Source organism: Paralichthys olivaceus, chromosome 3 (genome assembly GCF_024713975.1).
Source record: "Paralichthys olivaceus isolate ysfri-2021 chromosome 3, ASM2471397v2, whole genome shotgun sequence".
NCBI classification, from domain to species: domain Eukaryota; kingdom Metazoa; phylum Chordata; class Actinopteri; order Pleuronectiformes; family Paralichthyidae; genus Paralichthys; species Paralichthys olivaceus.
In genome coordinates, this window is record NC_091095.1 from 26,302,842 (window position 1) to 26,320,560 (window position 17,719).

At 39.8% G+C, this 17,719-nt stretch overlaps 1 protein-coding gene and 1 long non-coding RNA gene across 24 annotated transcripts in view; one reads left to right on the forward strand and one right to left on the reverse strand.

The window, feature by feature from the left end:
* The window catches only part of b4galt6 (UDP-Gal:betaGlcNAc beta 1,4- galactosyltransferase, polypeptide 6), a 65,014-nt gene that overhangs the window by 42,998 nt on the left and 4,297 nt on the right, over positions 1-17,719 (reverse strand). The window contains exon 6 of one of the 12 annotated variants that reach the window (XR_011240703.1): positions 10,713-11,296. The exons of the other annotated variants lie outside the window; for them this stretch is intronic. The gene's annotated coding sequence lies outside the window, so the exon portion shown is untranslated. Of the gene's footprint in view, positions 1-10,712; positions 11,297-17,719 lie in introns of those variants that run through there. 12 annotated transcript variants of the gene reach the window in all.
* LOC109625674 (uncharacterized) lies at positions 945-17,624 on the forward strand. 12 transcript variants are annotated; one of them, XR_011240714.1, is made up of 4 exons: positions 945-1,611; positions 7,258-7,595; positions 8,239-10,581; positions 17,459-17,624. It is a non-coding gene; the product is annotated as an uncharacterized lncRNA (long non-coding RNA). The 12 variants fall into 12 exon arrangements; XR_002202478.2 differs by having other exon boundaries at positions 945-1,468; positions 7,243-7,595; XR_002202477.2 differs by having other exon boundaries at positions 947-1,468.

Consider the following 17,719-nt stretch of genomic DNA (forward strand, 5'->3'; position numbering starts at 1 on the left):
TCTTTACATTAAGTCATGTATACTGTACATTGCATTACTTACATTTGCTTTATGTAGAATTTTAGCAACACTTGTTACATGCCTTCACTTATTGTAAAACACAACTTTACACATTGAGAAGGTAGTTGCAGCAGTTCCAACCTCCTTCCTGTGTTTTAGTGTAGTTTTGTTATTTTCTCAAGTTTTCTACCCAAGTGGTATTTGACTATGTTCACTGTGGATGTACAACTGCTAAGGCTAGTTGTAATACAATACAAAAATGCATCAGGAGAGCCTTTTAGCGATTGATAGATTTCTTTACTGATCCCTGAGAGAAAATTAAATAAAACCATTACTCAATTGCTGGTAAGAGAAGAGGTGGTGGGTGTAACCTGCGCTCACATTACATGTTAGCAATACTCATTAACACTTATCAGAAGTTATTAGAACACATACAGGTCTTGAGTTTTACTTTGTGTTCGTTGGATTCACTTGAGTTTATGAGGCACCTATTTAAGTACATTGAAAAAACATTTGCATGCAGACAGATCAAATGCAACAACCAGGGGTGAGCTGTGAAGCCCATACAGAAGTGCAAAAAACTGTTTGCTGATTGGCCACTTGGGACTGGCTCCAAGTGTAGTGTAATTTCTGGTCACTTTACAATGTCACAATATGAATGTCACTATATACCTTTAATCTGCACTACAATCTAATGTGTGTTAAAGTTAAAAAGAGACATACTCTACTGATGATTATAACAAGTTTAACGCAGCAATGACGAATCAAATAATATACTCAGTGTGTTACAAGCAGTGTGATGTGTGTGTGTAACTTGTATAAAGAAATAATAATATTTAAAAAAAAGGCAATCTGACAAAAAAGAAAACATAATGGTGTCAAATATCCATTAATAATAATAAATATCTTTAAATAAAAATAGTAAATGATTTGGACAGAATATAATGGTGTAAAGAGTAAGAAAAACTGTTTAAAGAAAAAAGAGACATATCATGGCAAGGTAGGGGCTCTCCAGAGGGAGAGTCCCAGTTCCAAGGCCATCCAAAGCAACCCAGGTGTTTGGAGACTTTCCAGGGGGAAGGTCGCAATGTCAGACCATCCCCAATAACCAATAAGAGTAGATCACGATGTCAGACCATAAATGATAGATGTAATGATAGACCAGTCAGATAAGTAACAGACGTGGCATAAAGCGGAACAACACCACCGTTAGAGTTTTTCTCTGGTGTGGCTCGGGCTCACTACCGAATGCTCTTGGGTTTTCTTGTCAACAATAAAACTCTGCTGCTTTTTAGTTGATTCTCCTGTTTTTTATTCGACTGAATTTTTGGACTTTTTGACAACGAGTGGACCTTAGTTTTCACCAAAACAAATTGGCGAGCTAGCCAGGACAGGACAGAGTCGAGGATCCAGAGCCTGGGGACGGCCGCACACTGCTTCACAGACCCGCAGCTGCCAAATTAACAAGGTAAGCAGAGCCTTTTTATTTTTTCTGCAAATTCCAAGGGTGTCTGTGAACAGAGTGCGTCCGACCAGGTAAAAAGATCTTGTTATGACTCACCTCTACTGAACCTAACCCATACTAAATTTATACAATCACAGGAAAAAGAGGTAAAAACTTTATGGCAGCTATATGTGTTGCATGCAACTTGTCTGTGTCCCTGACTGTGTATGACCATGGTGCGGAAAGTGTGAATGAATGAGAAACTCAATGTTTTTGCATGTTGATAACAGTGTTGGTGTTTGCTGAAGGCCATTGAAAGCTGATAGTGAGCCAGAAAGGCCGTAAGAAAAGGCAGAGGGAAATAAAGGGAAGTAGAGAAAGGTTGAGCAGAGGAAGTGTATTGAAAGATATAAAAACAAAGCCCGGATGCGGAGGAGAATGTAGTTGGAAAAAGTAAAGCTAAATGAGAATGCTTAAAATTGTGAGGTGGCGAGAATTTGTGGTAATATTACTGTATCAAGTCAAACAGGGAACACTCGTCTTATTTGTTCTTTATGTTGTTCGTATTGTCTCGGGAGAAGACAGCGTCTGTGGATACTGCTTTTGTCTTTTTAAATGAAAGGTCTGCACGGGCAAACGACCTAAAGGCCTAAAGGCGTTTGTGGATACCGCTTTTATCTTTTTAAAAGATAAGAGGTCTATATGGGCAAACGACCTAAATTAAGATAGTAAGGTGTTTGTGGATACCGCTTCTTGAACAAAGGAGGTCTGTACGGGCAAACAACCTGAATAGCACGCTCTGCCTGAGAGAAAGGCAGCCGTCACTAGTGTGAGTGATGAAGATCAATAAGGGGCCGTAGGGACGGCAATAAAAAGAAAAGTGCACAAAATTGCTCGGGAGGCAATAAGAGATCAGAAATAGTATAAATTAGAACAGTACTGGCCAGCAAAGAAAAAGAAAAATAGAAAAAGCAAGGTCACAGGGAGTAGTAAGCTCTCATACCCGCTCACAGAAAGATAACAGAACAGTAAACTCTCACTCTCACACACACACACACACACACACACACAGACACACACACACACACACACACACACACTCACACATACACAATCACACGCGCACACACACACTCATAAACACACACACACACACACTGACACACACATACAATTACACAGAACAAAGCAGGCTTTAACGGAGTAAATCTCCTACGCCTTACACCCAGTGGTGGGACAGTGTCTTTAATAACACACTGTACTAGTGGAGATAGAATACATTATAATTATTAAATAAATTAAAATGAATAATCTGCAGCAGCTAGAAAATGAGATTACAGGAGGACATATAATCTTAAGAATATTAATTTAAGAAAGAGTTTATATAATTAATAAATAGTACTGGTAGAGAAAAATATATTATAATTACCAAATAAATTTAAAATTAAAAATGTACAAGTAGAAAATAAGATAACAGAAAAAGAGTTTATATAATTAATACATAATACTAGTAGAGAAAGAATATATTATAATTATTAATTAATAATTGACAATCTTCAGCAACTAGAAAAGGAGACAACGGGAGGACATCTTGGGTATATTAACTTTGACCCTTTTTGTCTTTCAGCGGAATTCTGTAGAGATTAATAGAAGACCTGAATTCAACAAAGTGGATGAAATAGATAATAATAATAATAAATGAATGGAAGAACAAAGGGAGGGCAGTAGTAGTGAAGACGAAAATTATTAATCCTGTAATACAAGGAGATAGAGAGACACGGGGTATAAGAACACATTTCTGGCTAGAAAGAATATACTATGGCGAGGATGGTGTAGAGAATTGGCAAACTGAACAAGAAATTTGTCAAAAACTGTGGCAGATCACTAAAATCATAAACTTAAAACAGACAAAGGAAGAATTTCCTGTCATCCCATGGGAGACTATAATACATAGTCTGTGGGTCCCCTACACTCTAGCACCAATACTAGAATACTTGCGTAATCAACCAGCTGCAACAGCCACATTCCCTTTGCATCCCTTTTTGAAGTTTCCTGAAGGATTGAACATAGCAGGAAGAACTAGAGCAGCAGTAGATCCAAGGCTCGATATAAACATCGTCCCCAGAAGTGTAGAGTGGGAAACGGGGAAATTCGGATACATAGTTAAAACCCCGGCCGAAGACGGGTCTGAAAATTTGAGATTCAGTCCCACGAGAAAAGCTGTTATAAAGAAAGGACTTACAGTAAGTAAAATAGTGATATTAATGATAAGAAAAGCTCACCCTGAGCCCGAAATTTCTAGACTATCAGGCAGTGCTAGACAAGGGTTTATGGTAGCTAAAATGGGGAATGGACAGGGATTGCTGAACCCAGTGGAGCTAGTGATAAGACAGCAGCCCGACCATGTTAAACAAATAACACATTGCATGAATAAATGGCACAGGCGAACATCAGGACGATTACAGTGGCCAAAGAATGGAACCTTTGAAGCAATGAAGTAGAGGCCAATATTAAACATTACAAAGCAAAAGACACAAGTAATCAGAGAGAGGGAAAGCGAGCGAGAGAGAGGGAGGTGCTCAGATGGTTCAGACTAACAGCACATACTGGACATAAAACGGTTACCAGCCTTGTCAGCAGATGGCAGCAAGGACGAGCAAAAGCAAGTAGTCATGCCCACTGCCCCCGCGCAACCGCCTCCTTGTACAGAGCCGGCAGTTCACAGTAAACTGGTGCACTCAGCCCGGCCAAAAAGAAACATCACAAGTTGATAACACGAGCAGCTCCTGTTCAAGCAACGAATCCTGCAGCACAAGCTACAAAGGAATTCAGCGACCAGATAGCAAAACTGAGGGTTGTAGGAAGAAGGCTCACAGGATATTAAAAGACCCCCATCACCCCAGCAACAAACTGTTCTGTCTGCTGCCGTCTGGTAGACGGTACCGCAGCATCCGGACCAGGACCACCAGACTCAGGGACAGTTTTATCCCACAGGCTATACGACTGTTGAACTCCTGAGCTCTGTGAAGGTCACTACATCTGTTTATAGCAACATATTTATTTATACATTTTATTATTCATACACACTTATAATGTTTTATTATAATGTTTATTTGCACCTTACAATGTTTTGGGTTTTTTTGCACTAGTTACTGGCATTTGTACTTTATTGTTTTATTTGCACTAGTGTATTGGTATTGTATTTTAGTTACTCTTATTTTCTGAAACTATTACATGTTGAGATGCTTGAGGTGCCTGGGATTTAAGATTTTCATTGCCAACATGTACACTGTATCTGTTGTGACAGTAAAACCTTTGAACTTTGAAAAAGAGCGACGAAGGAGGAGAACAATAAATAAACATCTCTTTGCTTTTACATATCTAGGACAGCAGTACACATACACTCGTCTTCCACAGGGATATGTAGAAAGCCCCACATTATCTAATAGAGTATTAGCACATGACCTGCAACATTTGAAAGTAAGAACCACTGTTATTCAATATGCAGATGACCTGTTGATATGTAGCCATACTAAATCTCAGTGTGAGGAAGACTCAGTCTCAGTCCTGTCTGCATTGGCTAAGGGGGGACACAAAATCAGTTAAGATAAACTACAGTTCTGTCAACCCCAAGTTGAATACTTGGGCAGGCTACTTTGTGGTAATAAACGTGCTATAGCACCCTCACAGATTGAATCTGTAACGAAGGCTCCCAAACCGCAGACGGTGGGACAAATATTGTCATTTCTGGGGATGGCAGGGTTTAGTCAACCATGGATCTGTGATTATGCTATTAAAACTGCCCCACTGCGAGCTTTAATCCAAGTAGCAGGACAAACAAATGGTTCCGCTGAATTATTATGGACAGCTGAAGCTGGCCCTAAAAAAGGATATGCAAACGGCACCTGTGCTAGGTAACCCTGACTATGATAAAGTGTTCCACTTGTATGTTGCAGAAAAAGCAGGATATGTGTGTGCTGTTTTGATGCAGGAGACTCCTACTGGTAAGCAACCACTTGCATATTACAGTACCAAACTGGACAACATTGAAACGGGCCTGCCTCCCTGTTATCAGGGACTGGAAGTAGCTGCCTTTGCCTTTCAAAAAGCGTCAGCTGTGACCATGGGTCACCCTACCATTTTGCATACATCTCACCAGTTACACACGCTGATCACTAGTCCCAGATTTGTGTTAACCCAAGAACAGGCTATGAGGTGATTCTCTCAGCGCCTGAACTCACTATACAACGCTGTGCCACAGTCAATCCGGCCACACGAATGATGATTCCCACAGAGGGTACACCACATGACTGTGTTCAGGCTACAGATGTGTTCTTAAAACCTCGTGAAGACTTGCATAACCAGCCTATAGCAGCACAACTTACTTACTTTGTAGATGGCTCTTGTTTCAGAGACGCCACTGACACTCACACTGTTTATGCTATAGTGCATTTATTATCTGAAAATTCTTTTACAGAGGTACAGGCTACCAAAGTTTCTCAACCTTGTTCGGCACAGCTCGCTGAAATCAAGGCTCTGACTGCAGCATGTCAATTGGCAGCAGGTAAAACTCTCAATGTTTATACAGACTCTCAATACGCATATGCTGTGTGCCATATACATGGCAACGTCTGGAAGCAGAGAGGCTTCCTGAGAGCAGATGGCACCCCAGTAACACATGGGGAAGCTATTTCAGCATTATTAGATGCTATTCACCTTCCAGTCGCTCTGGCAATTATTAAATGCGCAGCACATCAAAAAACAGACTCCCTCATAGCAAAAGGAAACAATCTGGCTGATGAAACTGCTAAACGTGTAGCTACCAGCCCCTGCGTAGGACCTGTATTAGTAGCAGAGGACTGTGAACCTCTCACAAATTTAGCATCTCTTATATTAGCTCAAAACAACGCTGGTCCTTATGAACAATCTGTGTGGCTCAAAAGAGGAGCCATTAAAAATGTTGTTGCTGGACCTCAAAATGTCTGTGGCGTAGCATGCAAGGACATTTTGTTCTCCCACCCTCATTGTTAAAAATCGCTATTAGAGATGCGCATGGAGCTGACCATTGCGCAAGGGGGGAGGTTATAAGACGACTTCAGAAAGTCTGGTGGACGCCATTTTTAGCAGCCTCAGTAGATAGAACATTACATGAATGTGATGTGTGTGCACATCACAATGTGAGGAAAGCATTTTCTGCACCCTAAGCACACATTCCACCACCAGGTCCATTTCGACATTTAATGATGGATCACATAGATATGACTGAACGAGTAAAGGGTTTTAGATATATCTTAGTACTAATAGATAGGTTTAGTAGATGGATATAAGCAATTCCAACCAAAGGACCCGATTCTAGGTCTACAGCAACATTTTTGTGCAAAGAAGTTTTTCCAAGATTTGGACTCCCAGACACCATAAGCTCAGATAATGGAGCAGCCTTCGTGGCTGAGACAATAAAGATAGCCCTGAAAATGCTGGGCATCAAACAGAAATTTGGATGTGTATACCATCCACAATCACAGGGAGCAGTAGAACAGGCTAATGGCACTTTAAAAGCAAAACTAGCAAAAATCAAAGCTGATAGCCATCATAAAGTGAATTGGGTAGATGCATTACCACTGGCTTTAATGTCTATTCGCTCACAAACTAACCGACTAACACACTTAACACCTCATGAAATGCTTACTCGGAGGCCAATGCCAGTGCCGTATCTTAGGGATCCTTATGAAGGCCCAACACTTAAACAATGCTAAAGAGAATTGACATGTTATTTGAAACATCTAACCCAAATACACAAGACTTTGTTTCAACAGGTAAAAGCTGTATCTGAAGAACCAGGTCCAGGGGGCGAGGTCCCAGAACCAGATCCAGGGGAAGGAACCTCAGCAGGACTAACGGCCCCACCAGGGTGTGACCCATATAACGTGTGGAATTGGGAAACACGTACATGGGACAGGATGGAAGACTGACAGGGGCAGAAGCACTCTGTTGCTAGCCTTAGGAATAACTCTAATGCTGATAGGTTGGAACAACATACCCACTACACCCAAAACAGAACGACAGCAGCTGGTAGAGTGTGCCATGGCCACAGGGCTGATGGCAATTGTAAGAGGCAAGATACCAGTTAACAGAATGATCACACTCACGTACAGTAAGTACAGTCAACCCAAGACAATCAGACATTGACATATGGTCCAAAGGGCATAGAAATAGACATGCAGCCACTCCATCCACAATGCCTGACAGAAGGGTTGATAATGTTATTAACGCGATGCTCTCCCAACCAATGTACAGAAACCAATTTAGGGCAAACATTGACTGGTCCTGAAGCAACCAAATTGATGAAATTATGAACTATACGACGTAGACCGAGAAGTTTGCAGGATATAGTGCAACAGGTCGGAAAATTAAAAATACTAGGAAGACGTGGGAGAAGAAGAAGAGGAAGTCTAAATCAAAATCGCTATAAGGATACAAGCCGGTTTTTCAGAAAGTATTAAATAAACTCCCATTTGATTTAATTCCTATTGTAGCATCAAAGACACCTATCTCACATTCAGGTCAATCTGCCCACTCCAAAGACTATCCCCTGCCTCCCCTTCCCATTGCCATTCGAATAGAAGAAATGCATAGTACAGAATGGTCAATAATGACCTATGAGCTAGGATCTGGGTTTACCCTACATAACACACAATTCAGACTGCACTATCACTATCATCTCCTTAGTCTGGTCACACAGAGGTGCACCCCTTTGTGCACCACATTTAATAAACATGTAATCTCTTTGTATCCAGGTTCCCTGTCCAACCAAACGTGGGACCAAGCTGGGCCCCACCGCCATATCGTCCGCCTCTCTCCATGGCCCTAACTGATCCCTGGAGCTTGGGAAACTGGATGCCCCCTGCACCAAGACCATCACTGTTTCCAGATCCTCCCCTGATGTGGCTGCCTGCTCCTGAGATGAACCGAGGACCACTCTGCCCCGTGCCACTGGAGGAATGGATGCCACGCCCCTCCTGCTCCCCCTTCCCAATACATGATAAAAATTAACTGCTTGCGTTGCCCTACACACAGAGCCCAATCATGATTCCAATCACTTATGGACGTATGTGATTTACGTTGAGTCCAGACCTATGTTAAATGAGAATCATACTTAAACTCTGTTTCTTGATTCTTTGATCAAACAATTTGGGTGCTCATTATATTTGTTTTATTTGTGTTTAAAGTGCACTCCCGTATACTTTTATCTTAGTTTGAGTCACATGTTCACTATACTTGTTTATTGCATGCTCATGTCACTTATGACCAACCATTGCTGTTCAAATTTGGACTCTGTGCCTTCGTGTTCATGGATCCCACTGTGAAATGTGGTTGAAACTGGTTATGACAAGTGCAATAGTGACTATATAGTCACTAAGGGGGGATATGTAGTGTATTTCTGGTCACTATACGATGTCACAATATGAATGTCACTATATACCTTTAATCTGCACTACAATCTAATGCGTGTTAAAGTTATAAAAGAGACATCATTTACTGATGATTACAACAAGTTTAACGCAGCAATGACGAATCAAATAATATACTCAGTGTGTTACAAGCAGTGTGATGTGTATGTGTAACTTGTATAAAGAAATAATAATATTTTTAAAAAAGGCAATCTGACAAAAAAGAAAACATAATGGTGTCAAATCAGAGACAAATATCTTTAAAAAAAATAGTAAACGATTTGGACAGAATATAATGGTGTAAAGAGTAAGGAAGACTGTTTAAAGAAAAAAGAGACATATCATGGCAAGGTAGGGGCTCTCCAGAGGGAAAGTCCCAGTTCCAAGGCCATCCAAAGCAACCCAGGTGTTTGGAGACTTTCCAGGGGGAAGGTCACAATGTAAGACCATCCCCAATAACCAATAAGATTAGATCACGATGTCAGACCATAAATGATAGATGTAATGATAAACCAGTCAGATAAGTAACAGGCGAGGCCCTTAAGGATAGATAAAGCGGAACAATAACACTGTTAGAGTTTTTCTCTGGTGTGGCTCGGGCTCACTACTGAATGCTCTCGGGTTTTCTGGTCGACAATAAAACTCTGCTACTTTTAAGTTGACTTCTCCTCTTTTTTATACAACTGAATTTTTGGACTTTTTGACAATGAGTGGAACTTAGTTTTCACCACAACACAAGAACGAGTCAATCCCCATTGACCCCCCATGTTAGAAAACCCAAATTTAGAGCAGGATTAAACATATTAAATTGTTTTTGCAAGTTTAGATATTATAGAGATTTGAAATTGTGCATAATTAACACTTGATCGACACGAGGACACTACCGTCCCTGATCACAAACTCTTTCCCTCGTCCCTCAGGCTGCTAGCCACTGTTGTCTGCTCGGCTTCACCTGAGCTAATCGGCTAGTCAGTGAACATGACCCGGCCACGTCTATGGAGAAGTTTTCAGTCAAATATTGGATGTATATGATTTGTTGTACGGCTGATTGTCCTGAGAGAGAGAAGTCAAAGATGGCTGTGTTCCAGTTTCTGTCGTAAGTAAAATGCACTATATATATATATATTATGTATGTGTTATCTTAGCTCTGCTAATAAGTCAGCTAATGAATTAGCCCTTGGGTTAGCCTTCAGGCAAGATATCAGCTGTAATGACGATGCTAACAGGAGCAAGTGATTTTTCACTACAGTTAAACCGACACAACACTGACATGAACTGGTCCACATGTCAGAGAGAAGTGTTAAGAGTTAACGGGGACAATACTTTTATACAAAAGGCGTCTGTGTGTGTTTGGAGAATAAGCTCCACAATGTTAGTTGCTACACTTGACTGTGAATGTAAATGTGAGACAATTCAACCCTAAAGTCATATTAGATTATTGTTCCATTAAGATTGGTGCAGGTGCTGAAGTGTGAAATTGTTTGAGCTGAAGTTTGTTATTGCGGCTGTAAATGTAAAAGTCTGTGAAGGAGTTAACCTGGCACATGTATGATTTAACATATCTGTGTATATGTGTAGTTTTCCTCTAGGTGACTCAGACAGCCTGCACTGGATGTCCAACTTGTCGAGACAGAACTAGAATTTAACAAGACCGAACACTGAGAGTCATCACTTCAGCAATGACTGCAGGTACAGACCTGTTTTCATAACTTACAAACAATCAAATCCAAGTATTGCTTAAACTGATGAGGTATTGAACATAATAAATTACATTATATATGCAATAATTATAATGTTGAATAAATGCAAACCAGGCATTCTTTGTCTTGGAAGTACACTGTTTAATCTAAAACCATATTCAAATACATAGTTGAATATCCACAGAATTTAAGGACACAAACATTGTGTATAAGTAACAGCCGGTTACTCTGCAATAATGCAATACTTTTATATTTACTCTCATTTTATTAGGGATTATGTCCTGAAAGGACACATCTGTGCTGACCTTGTTCTGTCTCTTATGGCAAAGAAGAAAAATGAAACACTGGGTTTTTTATCTCAAGTGTATCAAATGAAAAACACTCTAACCAAACTGTCAGGAACAGACTCCATGAGGGTGGCGTGAGGGCCCGTCTTCCACTAGTGGGACCTGTGCTCAAAGTCCAGCACCATGCAACTTAATTGGCATTCGCCCAAAAACAGATATTTTGTTGTTTGAGCCGATGATGACAATGACCAGTTGGTGGTGGGTCAGTGATTGTCTTGGGAGTCATATCCTTGTAGGGTCACATAGACCTCCATGTAAGCCATTGGTACCCTTACTGCTGTTAGGTACTGGGTCCCTGGGTTCCTCCTGGTGCAGGACAATGCCCGGCCTCATGTGGCCAGAGTGTGTAGGCAGTTCCTGGATGACAAAGGCATTGATCAATGTAAATATCAATGTACATCAGTAAACATTTTGAACTTGAATAATTTGTTCATGAAGAATTGATGTGTGCTTTAAGTGTAATTTTTTTGGAGCAGTGTATTTACAGTAGGGCTGCAACTAACAATTATTGCCAATTTTTTTTTTGATTCATCAATTTTTAATCAGATAGACAAAACTTCATTGTATCCTTACAGCAGTTTATTCGAAAAGCAAATACACTGCCTAGCCCAAAAAAAAGTCGCAAGCTGGATTAAACTAAGCAAACAGGTAAGAGCCTCCTATTGGATAATTACTGCATGGGTGATTATCTTTCAGCTGGAAACAAGTTATTTAACCCCAACTGATGCAATTTGTAGCTTCTCATTTCTTAAATAACCATGTCGAAAGACATCCCGTGGTCGTGGAAAAGAAGTTACTTTGTTTGAGAAGGGTCAGATCATTGGCATGCATCAAGCAGAGAAAACATCTAAGGAGATTGCAGAAACTACAAAAATTGGGTTAAGAACTGTACAACGCATTATTAAAAACTGGAAGGATAGTGGGGAACCATCGTCTTCAAGGAGGAAATGTGGCCGGAAAGAAATCCTGATTGATCGTGATTGACGATCACTTAAACATTCTGTGAAATGAAATCGTAGAAAAACAACAGTAGAACTCAGGGCTATGTTTTATAGTGAAAGTAAGAGCATTTCCACATGCACAATGCTCCCTTGGAACAATCCTTGGAACTCAAGGGATTGGGATGGAACAGCTGTGTAGCCTTAAGAAAACCACTAATCAGTGAGGCTAATTGGAAAAAAAAGGCTTCAATTTGTATGCTGAGTCCAGATTTACCCTGTTCCAGAGTGATGGGTGCATCAGGGTAAGAAGAGAGGCAGATGAAGTGATGCACCCATCATACCTAGTGCCTACTGTACAAACCTGTGGGGACAGTACTATGATCTGGGGTTGTTGCAGTTGATCTAGGTTCAGCAACATTATGTGCCCAAAGAATGAGGTCAGCTGACTACCTGAATATACTGAATGACCAGGTTATTCCATCAATGTTTTTTTTCTTCCCTGATGGCATGGGCATATTCCAAGATGACAATGCCAGGATTCATCGGGCTCAAATTGTGAAAGAGTGGTTCAGGGAGCATGAGACATAATTTTCACACATGGATTGGCCAATACAGAGTCCAGACCTTAACCCCATTGAGAATCTTTGGGATGTGCTGGAGAAGGCTTTGGGCAGTGGTCTGACTCTCCCATCATCAATACAAGATCTTGGTGAAAAATGAATGCAACACTGGATGGAAATAAATCTTGTGAAATTGCAGAAGCTTATTGAAACAATGCCACAGCGAATGCATGCCGTAATCAAAGCTATAGGCGGTCCAATGAAATATTAGAGATTGTGACCTTTTTTTTTTGACCAGGCAGTGTATATCTTCTTGTACAATTCTCTTTCTAAATGTATTACAGATATCAGCAACTTAATTATAAATATAATTTGATTTTCAGATACAAACTGAATACAGTTGGTACAATTTAATTTTGACTCATATTTCGAGTTCAAGATATTTTTAAATCACCTCAAGATATGTTGTTGTAGATATCATTTAACTTGAATTATGACTAGTCACAATTCAATTGTGGATATCTGTAGCTGGAATTTAAGATGATAGAATATTTGACCTGATTTGTAGATAACTATAATGAGAAACCCAGCACACATTAATGATGTAAGTAATTCGAATCTTACTAGTCATGATGTCATTTAAGACTTTTTAGCAGCCAAAGTCGAATTTAAAATATTGTTTTGACTTTTCAAAATCATGCTATAGCTATCTTATGCAGAAATTATTATTGCTACTTGGTCTGCTGAATGTGCCTCTGTGCGATAGCTGTCTGTGTGACTGGAAGTTTGGCTTTCAATTACACAGCCTCTGTCACTCACAGCAGACAAGCTGCACTGGGCTAAATCCATGTCCGTATTTACAAAATACTTTGCAATGCAACATTTCCAGGAGGTAGTTTTTGCACTCTTGAATTAAACTGCTGTGAAAAGTCAGAAAATGACTGCTTTGCGTTCAGTATCGGCACCTGCTTTCTTCATTCAGCAAAATAGGTCTCTCGACAACCGCTGCTTTCTCTATCCTGGTTGATCCGGGGAAGTAACAGTGGTCAAAAGTGTATAAACACTTTGTATACAAGCATTTTAAAGAAGAAGAAGACCTATGCAAAGCTGATTTTACATGAAATAGCAGCATAATTCATTGGGTATGACCCCTGAAGTTGTTTACAATCCACCAATAAACCCAATGGCTGCAACATGTTTTCTCTTCAGGTTCATACATCAGTGATGTTGTGCTGCTGTTCCATGTAAAAAATGCTTTAAGTTTTCCTACATTTTTGATGAGTTGTCTCTACTGTATCTTTGCCACCATTTTCAAATAATTACTCCACAGAGAAGACAGCCTTGTCACTTGAGCTACACGAGGCTGGCATTTTTTCAGTGTGTGCCCTGTATTTTAACAGACCCTACTAATCTATTATGACATTAGTTATCAAGTATTTTTATAATCGATTAGTTGTTGCAGTCCTAGTTTACAACAGTCAGACTGATGACTTCACACATTGCTAAATTGATCAAGAACAACGAGGATTAACAAGGATAGAGAACTAAGAGGTGTTCGAGAGTCCTATTTGCTCAATGAAAAAAGCAAATGCAGATAGCAAACACACAGCAGTGAAATTCAAAAGCCCAAAAACGACTTTCTTCTAGAGTAATGAAAACTCACACGTGTGCATCATGCATGGTAGTGAATTTCTATAATAATGAAAACAGAAAGTGCTTATAACTTTCATGTATATTATCCAATCTGTCTCAGACCTCACACACCTCATACCTCACGTACAACAAAGGTCCTGCCCTCAACAGATGCATATGATATTTTATAATAGTCATAGCGCCCCTAGCTGTAACAGGAAATTTCACGTTTTAAATGTAAGAAGTCCTTATAAGGTCCATTTATATTGTCCAATCTACCTCAAACTCATAAGTATGACAAATGTCTCGCCCTGAACAGATCCATATGAAAGTCATAGCGCCCCCTACCTGTAACAGGAAATGTCATGCATTGCATGTAGGTGTCCTGCAGCTAGCCCGTTCACACAATTCATGTGAAATTTGGTCAGGAGAGCCAAAAGGTGTTGATAATACCATAGATCAAACTTGTAAGTTTTCATGGCGTGTCCATGGCATGGTGTTGAAGTTTGCCTTGCAGCTTCAAGTAGTTTTAACTTTTTCTGTTTTTGTTCCAATCACTCTCATACTTCATATGTGTGATAAAGGTCCTGCTCTCAACACATCTTTATGCAAATAAACTATAATAATCACAGCACCCCCTGGCTATGACAGGAAGTACTATGTTTTATACTTTGACATGCTACCCCTAGCTTTTTCATTTGATCCACCTCAAAATAGGTCAGGAAAGCCTTGAGACAATGGTGATGCTATGCTATGTTGTGTTACACTGAACTGCAATGGCATGCATTTCAATGGAATGCCAACAAACAGGAAGTGGCTGTATTGTCACTGCACATGCTCCAATCTACCTCAAAATGGACATGTACAATGAGAATCACTATGTGAACACAAGAACAATATTCAGCTGAGGCAGAATGGCTCAACAGCACCACCTACTGGAAGCCTTAAGAAGTGCCTCTGTTGCAAACTTCATTGGAATAACCAAGCAAATCATTTTCCCAGCCGAATCCAGACCTCGTGGCTGAATCATGAGACAGATGCATGGACACTCTCAGACATCCTTCCCCTCGAGTCCCAAGTGAATGCCTTTTCCTGAGGGCGGCGGGGGGTGGATGCAGCCACCTTTGCATGATTGTATCACTCCCCTGCAGTTGCAAGGCTCAGGACTGCATCATACTTGCTTGCGAGTGTAGTTACTTTTATGCTTCCCTTTAAAGGTACAGTGTGTAGAATTTTGTGATATTTAGAGTTGAAATTGCATCTTGCAGCTGAAAACCCCTAATCTCACCCTCTCCTTCCAAACATGACTAATTATAAAAGTGTCTGCTAAATGACTAAATGAAAAAGAAACTGTGGTAGCCTTCAGTTGTTATAAAAACTCAAAAGGTGTTTAGTTTGTCCAGTCTGGACTAATGTAAAAAACATGGCAGCCTCCGTAGAGAGGACCCCTTCCATGTAAATAATAATTCCCTTTCCTCTAAATCTTACACACTGGACCTTAAAGAAAGTTTATCCAATGAAATTAAAATGAGTTTGTAACGGGAGAGAGTTTACAGATTTACTGTGTGATGGCCCCCCTCTAACATCTCTCTCTCACTGTCCAGCTCTCACCTAAAAGACACTAAACTGTTGCACGGTGCGCACTCCAAAAAGTCTGGTTGTCAATCCCCGCTGCTAACCCACCCACTACATCTCAATCCTTGTTTCCAGATGCGCCAGACCTGTCACCTAAATACTAAATGCTTCACAGTGCACAAAAGTAGGTCCATATATGTTTATTGACAGTGTCGACAATGTCCTCATCATGTTATTAAGTGAAACATTTCATCTCTCATCCAAGAGGCTTTTTCAGTTCAGTTTGCCAAGTCTTGTTAAAAGAACAGTAAAAGTATAATAATAGTTATATATCCTATTCCCACCACTTAATTGTGGCCATGCAATAATTCTTCCCCAAAAGTTACCAGAGGGGCTCTGTAATTATGTAAGTACCAGTTACCATTTACATTTTCCAAAAAACTCTACATTAAATCAATGTGAATTTAATGGAAAGTACCCTTCTTAAGGCTATATATATAATATGATATTATCACCAGTAGAGGTAGAGTGGAATTTTCATGTGGGTGTGGTTCTCTAAATTGGAGAAAATAATTCCTTTGGATGGGTGATGGGCAGATAGGTCAATCATACATTCGGATTTGGATGTTGTCAGAGCCAATCTACGTGTCTCTAGTGTGCAAGGATCACTTGAGCTGCATTGCTCAGTTGCATTTTACGTGTGGAGGTTTGAGACTCATCACAGCTCAACACAGTGCATATTTGTGACAAGGTCCATTTACTCTCCATACTGCCTCTCTTCCCAAGCATGACTACAATAAAGGCCTTTACTATGACCTGGGGTTAGGCGATATGACTTAAAATCAAAATCATGATTATTATTATCAAACTTTTTTACGCGAACTCGATTAATGAACAATTGTTGTATATATTTCATTACAATACTTCTCTGCTCTTCAGTCTGCTTTAGAAGTTTTATTTGAAAATTGTATTATCTGTATCACATATTCATAACAGTTTGTTCATCATCAGAGAAAAAAACGAAAAATTAATACACATAACTTTAAAATTGAATTGTTAATTAACAGCATATTTTCAGCCTTATTTTAAAAATAAAAAAAATACGGTTTCTTTTCAAGTTAGGGTTAATATCATTTACATTTAGCTTTGTTGAATTTAAATTTTAGATTAGATAAAATCAGATTAGATATACTTTATTTATCCCACAACAGGGAAATTTACATGTCTGTCTATTTTCCTCTCAGATATTATGTATTTTCAGTATTCATGGTTCTCATAATATTGCTCATAATTAACAACTCTGCCTTATCCACATGCAAGTGCTAGTAGCTGTTTAAGAAAATCCAGGGTTAACTGAGACTGCTGATAACCAGATTGGTAGCGCAGGTCGGGAAAGATTAGGTGAGGTTGAAGTGAAGCATGATAACATAAAGGTACCCTGGGTATCTTACTTGCTTTGTCATACAGAACTCTGAAGACATACAGTATGCAATTTAAATGTGATGTGTGTTTGCTACAAACTGAGTGCTCCTCACTTCCCCCTTCCCTTCCTCAGGGGGAGGAGGGCTACGGTGACTCCCCTGCCTCAAAATGCCGGATGACCGCACCAAGCTTTCTTCTCTCCAGTGATGTGTCAATAGATATCATTACAATATTACCTGTGTATTTCGCAATAAATGACACGTAGATTAAATGCAGAAAATATGTTGCTGCACTGTTGTAGTGCTTTATTACTAACGTTAAGTACATGAATTAGCAGAATTCTAATGCAAACTAGCATTAACAAACAGACACATTTTCTTTGTTTACAGACTGAAACAGTTGGGAGCTGTACTGAGGTAAAGATAGAAGATGAGGAAGAGGAGGAAAAGCAAGCAGGGGCAGACTATCTGTGAGGGACATATGAGGGAGAGTTCCCAAAGCAGCAGCGGTGAGGAGGAGAGACTGAACCACTGGGACCAGACTAAAGCTACGGAGCTAATATCAGTTACTGACTTCAGAGACACCACTGAAAAATTATTATATGAAAACTGTATAGGGATAGTATGTTAATGGTATATTTTGACTTGTAA